The 6463-nt window shown below is 34.9% G+C and overlaps 1 pseudogene; it reads right to left on the bottom strand.

Annotated features, from left to right (window-relative positions):
• Nucleotides 1-758: 758 nt before the first annotated feature.
• On the bottom strand, nucleotides 759-1241 carry LOC147636368 (uncharacterized; annotated as a pseudogene).
• Nucleotides 1242-6463: the final 5222 nt, after the last annotated feature.

Genomic DNA, 6463 nt, shown 5'->3' with positions numbered 1-6463 from the left:
AGCCATGGGCTGTCTTACATAAAGGTGGTAACACACCAAACATCTGTCCCCTATGGGACCCCTAAAGATCTAAACCCCTAGAGGGAGTGAATGAGCTCAATGATGATCACACTAGCTTTTTAAATGTGTCTTAGACACTTGGTATGCTGGTCGACTGTTGTTGCTGGGGGTCGGCCAGCCATAAATGCAATAAATGCGTTTTAATAGAGCCAACTGGTTTTTCCTTCTAGCCGACTCGTCCTCCTTTTTGCGCTTGCTGCTGCCCCTGTCCTCTGGTTCAACCCCAATAGCCTTGTGTGCAGCTAGCAACACTTTTTCCTGCACCCTGACCTTCAGCTTGCTCTCCATGCCTGTCTCCAGTCTACACTGCGTAAAGTGCTCTGTGCTCCATCATCCTGGTTCTACCTCGTTCATACTCTTTATCTGGTTGCCTCTTCTGGATTTAGCCCTGAGAATGTCCATGGCATCTACGATGCACATGTCATCCCCCTCTGCCAAACTTGATGATGGGATTCCAACCTGCTCTTGGATGACTGTCATCATCCCAATCCTGTCCCGAAGTCCCTCTGTCATCATCCATCCCTGGTAACCTTTTTTCTCTGAAAACCTAGCCTGTTCTCCAAACCACTCTGTCTTTGACGAAGATCTATGCATCTGTTTTCCTCTAGTCCACAATCTGTTCCTGCCCTGACTCTGAACACCGTCTTGGTCTTCTTTCCTGAGAAATGAGTCTGGCACTCTCACATCACCACATAAGACTAATAGTCCTCATCGTCATCTCTGAGATTAACCGTCAATAAAATTTCATCTTCATTATCCTTGTTGACTTCTTCGAACTCCTCCATCGTTAAATCTGTGTTGACGTTCATTTCCTCCGTAGGCTCGACATCCATTGTTTCTTCCTCTTCGGTGTCTGTAGTGTCAGAGTCTGGATCGTTGTCGTTCTCATCATCTACAATGTCATCATGATCGGAAAGAAGAATTCTACACCTCTCTGACGTCGATGTGTCTAGATTTGAGGACGTAATCAATTCATCCTGATTTGCTTTCTCAGAGTCATTGCTATCAAACAAGTGTCGACCTCTAGGTTGGACATGCACAACTTGCCACCATGGATGAGCATCTGTATTCTTGTAAAAGAACGCTTATTCAACATGAGTTGGCAGAATGTAAGGCTCTTTTGTTGCACGCAATAACTTCGAGGAGTCGATGGACCAAAATCCAGACGGTTCTCTTTTCATTGTGGCATTATTGCCTTTATACTCTGTACAAAACCAATTCACCTTCAAAACCACCTGTCAAAATACACGAATCAAAACTTTAGAATTATGTATAGCTTCAAGAAATCTACATGTCATTGTTGCATGAAGAGAGATGTCATTTACCTGCTTGAAGATACGATACGATACTTCATAAATGTCGACTATGGTTCCCACGTAACCAAGTTCACTATCGATAAGATTTGTGTCTCTTGAACTTGCACGTGATAATTGCTTGAAAGAGGCAACAACGCAAGAATCTTGAGTTAGACGTAAGTCATCAATAGATTTTATTCGAAGATGTTGTCCACATAAGCCCACATATTGGTATACATTCGAGCGCCTAGACCAAAAAATAAATTATTAAAAAAAATGAGTTTCATTTGTTTAGTTCAGAGTTTTCAAAACCCAACAAGTTACCTGTCTTTCACACCTGATCATAAACTCTCTTTGTTCCATTGAGATTGGCTCATGATCACTAACCGCCCATTGCATACGGGTGTATAACCAGTCCATGAAAGTAGGTACGTTCCCGTCGTTATTTACATTGGTTTGACGTCTAGATCTCCTCTTTTTACGTCTGCCAACTCGTTTGCTTGGAAGTTCCTTCTCGTACTCATCAACGAATTGTTGCATGAATTCGCTATTATAGACAATGAAAGTAGAAATATCCAATTTATCTTGGACCTTAAGTCAAAAAGGGACTCCCTTATCGGACAATACCTCGTCTGACATGGTAGAAGACGACTCATTTGTCCATACACATGGAGCTTCAGAATCGGTTTTCTCAAGGTATTCACAAACGTAATATATGCATTCTTCAAGCATCCATCCCTCCGCCATAGAACCCTCTGGTCTTGCTTTTTGACGTACATAACCTTTCAATACTCCCATAAATCTCTCGACCCAAAACATCCATTGAGTGCTCACAACACCACTGAGCTCTATCTCGTCCACTAGATGGATTAGAAGATGAACTTGGATATCAAAAAAGGAGGTTGGAAATTCCTTTTCCATTAAACAAAGAAGCTCTATACATTCACGCTTCTTTTGTGGAATTGACCCTTTGGCTTTAGATGTAATCCATCTATCAATAAAAGAAAGAAGATATTAGAGATGTTTTTGAATTAAGAAGATATCAAATAAAATTTTATACTAAAAATTAATGACCGATAAATACCTTGCAACAAGTGATCCAAAGCGATATATTACATCTCGGACTCCTCTTGTAGTACATCCATCAATAACAAGGGGTAGAACATGCTGCATACATGATTAATCCGATCAACAAAATATGCAAGAAAATAAATACTTACAAAGATCTGGATAGATTTACCTTCACAAAATTGTGCCAATCATGTGTTTTTAAACCATACAAGCTCTTGTCATCTAGAGTGAACATGTTTCGACAAGATGCTCCATACATATCCTATAGGTGTACGAATCGACTGAATCTTCTCGTTGAAAGTCTCCAGTTCTTCTGTCTTGAGCACCCATGGGGCAGGCTCGTAGGTTGTCTCAAGTCGAGTTTCATCATAAAGTGGCCATAGATTGGGCTTTGAGTTTTGATCCTTTAAGTCATTTCTTGCTGCCGTCGCTGTGTCTTTCAAGCCAACAAGTTGTTTCCATAACGAATGACCAACGTTCTTGAATATGTGCATAGGATCAAGAAGATGTCATATCCTCAAATCCTTCCAATATTCCAAAGTATACCATATCGATGAAGGACTTTGAGCTAGAGCACGTTTTCCTCTCATTCGCTTCTTTACAGCGTCATCATCATCGCCTCTTATGATCTCCGACTCCGGATCGATAGCGGGTCCAACAGTCCACTTTAGATACCAATCCTTCGGTGTCATTGGTATTGGACATCTCCCTTCTTCTACCTTTCCATTAAAATGTATGGCTTGCCTTCTGTCTCATAGATAATGATCTTCAGATAAAAATCATCTATGTTGAAGATATATATTTTTGTTGAGGTTTTTGCTATAAGTTGATCTCAACCAATCACCACAAATTGGACAAGCTTTATAACCCTTGGTACATATCCCTGCATGGAAAACATAACAAAGATGATTAGCGCAATGAACATCGTACAAACGTATGAGACAATATATATATTTAAAGCATTTACCTGAGCAAAATCCATATCCTGGAAAGTTGTAGTCCATGCTGAAATTCCATAAACAATGAACTGTCTTTGATCGATGCTTTTGGACATATCTGTAAGATTCCTCCCCCACCCCCTTTTTGATGTCTAGTATCTTTCCCTGTAATCAATCCCTCTTCAGAAATATAAAGACCTTGTTTCTATCTGTTTTAACCTAGAGAGAGAAAAATATTCTAGAGAGAGAATATTCAGATTTTGAATATTTTTAGATAGAAAAATATCTCTTCTAATTCAGATGAGTTCCCCTGAAACAGAAATTAAAAAAGAATTTTCCAATGTGCAATTAGAATTAATTGAAAATAGGTATAAAGAACCTTAGCCTAAGGGTCTAGATTTTCAGAAATCTTTAGACTATGGTCCAATTAAGGTTCCTATGGACCAATAGCATCAATCCATGTGTAGGGAGGAGATAAATCCAACTTGTAAAAAAGAAAATACCCAAAAATGAGTAAATGCTCACATGAGGTGAAGAGTTGAAAATGTACAAGGTTTATTAGTAAAAAACTATGTGTAATATTAAAAATATGAGATATTTTGGGTATAATGATTTTATTATGACACATATGTAAGGAAGGGGAGTCCCTTAAATGCTCACATAAGATGAAGAGTTGAAAATGTACAAGGTTTATTAGTAAAAAACTATGAGCAATATTAAAATGATTCCATTATGACACATATGTAAGGAAGGGGAGTTCTTTAAAGGAGGTGCATATTTCACATAAGATGAAGAGTTGAAAATGTACAAGGTTTATTAGTAAAAAACTATGAGCAATATTAAAATGATTCCATTATGACACATATGTAAGGAAGGGGAGTTCTTTAAAGGAGGTGCATATTTCACATAAGATGAAGAGTTGAAAATGTACAAGGTTATTAGTAAAAAAACTATGAGCAATATTAAAATGATTCCATTATGACACATATGTAAGGAAGGGGAGTTCTTTAAAGGAGGTGCATATTTCACATGCTTGAATGAGTTTTAAACTCATAAAAATTGAGATATTTCATCTCTCCTCTCTCCTCATTCAAGTCTAGTTCCAAAAAGTTAGCTTAACTGACCTAAAAATGGTCAAATATTGACCAAACTGATTTAGAAAATTCTAGAATCAGTTTGTTTGGTTAGGAGCTCAATTTTTCCTATAAATAGAAGCCTCCCCCTTGTTGAAAAATATATAGTGTTTATGCATCGTTACTCTACTCCACCTAAGCCAGAAACTGTGAATTCATTTAATAATTCACTAGTTTTTGGAGCTTCCCTCTTTCTTCAATTCCCATTAGTGGCTCCATCAACATACTTAACCAATTGATTGGTTGGGGGCCTCTACCGTGAACAAAGAATCAAGCAAGTTGTAAGGTAATTAGTGAATATTCATCTTTCTATAATTTCTCAATGTTTCTCTCTTCTCAACCCCTCTCAAGCTTGAGAAGTTTAATTGGTATGGTTTTTTTTAAATGCTATTGAAGTTTGAATAGTAGTGAAGAGTTACATAATTTAATAAATGCTATTGAAGTTAATTTTCATTTATGTTTAAATTCTAATGATTCTTATGTAAATTCTCTCTCTCACTCAAGAAATGGTCATACTCATGACCCATTCTCAATCCAAATCAAGCTTTTCATAAAGCTTTTCCTTAACCCAAGATAAAGCTATGCTTGAGGCCAAATTAATGGCTTTTTCTTATGCTTTTATTAGTTTATGTATATTGATGATTCAATCCATTATGGATTAAGGATCCAATTAGAGAATCATTTTAATTATTTCCTTAATGATAAGCTTTATCCCTTAGAAAAATTGAGATTTATTAGTCATAGCAGCGGAGCTATGGCAAAATTTTTATAAAAATTATGCATAAAAAATTTTCATTCAAAGCATAAAAAGAGGACTTCCTACCATATTCTAGGAATCATCATCCTAGATTAATTGAAAGAATTTCATTATAATCATGGAGAAATTGAATTTTAATATTATGCATAAAGGATAAATTTTTATATCAAAAGTGTTATTTTTACCATTTTTATTTTCATGCATAGAAGTATGCATAATGGATAAATTTTTATATCAAAAGTGTTACTTTCATCATTTTTAATTTTCATGCATAGAAGTATGCATAAAGGAAAATTTTTATATCAAAAGTGTTACTTTTATTATTTTTATTTTCATGCATAGAAGTATGCATAATGGATAAATTTTTATATCAAAAGTGTTATTTTTATTATTTTTATTTTCATGCATAGAAGTATGCATAAAGGATAAATTTTTATATCAAAAGTGTTACTTTTATCATTTTTATTTCATGCATAGAAGTATACATAATGGATAAATTTTTATATCAAAAGTGTTACTTTTATCAAATTTGAATTTCATGCATAGAGGTATGCATAAAAAGTTGATTATTTTATTGTAAGGGTGTTACTTTTATCATATTGGATTTCATGCATAGAGGTATGCATAAAAGATATTCTTTTTATACTAAAAGTGTGATTTTCCTCATAAATGGATTTTATGCATAACTTAGATGCATAAGAGAAATTCTTTTATTCTAAAAGTGTAATTCCTACTAAATTGAATTTATGCATAAGAAGATGCATTAAAAAATTGATTTTTAATTCAAAAGTGTCATTCTCATCTAAATTGAATTTATGCATAGGAAGATGCATAAAAGATTGAATTTTAATTCAAAAGTGTCATTTTCATTTAAAATGAATTTATGCATAGGAAGATGCATAAAAGATTGATCTTACTTCGGAAGTATTAATCTCCTTAAATAGAATTTATGGATAAGTAAATAAATCTTATATCAAATATAAGAATTCTCTTGTATTCTATAAATAGATATGAGATGTGATAGGATGTGATAAGAGGTGTATAAGAGGTGATAAGATGAATTAAGATGTGATAGGATGTGATAAGAGGTGTATAAGAGGTGATAAGAGGTGATAAGATGAATTAAGATGTGATAAGATGTGTATGGGATGAGGTAAGAAATGTATGTGATAGGATAAGATGTATATGGGTTGTGATAGGGCAAGAATG

This window comes from Cibotium barometz, chromosome 8 (genome assembly GCF_041138505.1).
Source record: "Cibotium barometz isolate CiBa-2024 chromosome 8, ASM4113850v1, whole genome shotgun sequence".
In the NCBI taxonomy this organism is placed as follows: domain Eukaryota; kingdom Viridiplantae; phylum Streptophyta; class Polypodiopsida; order Cyatheales; family Cibotiaceae; genus Cibotium; species Cibotium barometz.
This window is presented reverse-complemented; position numbering and strand designations above follow the sequence as displayed.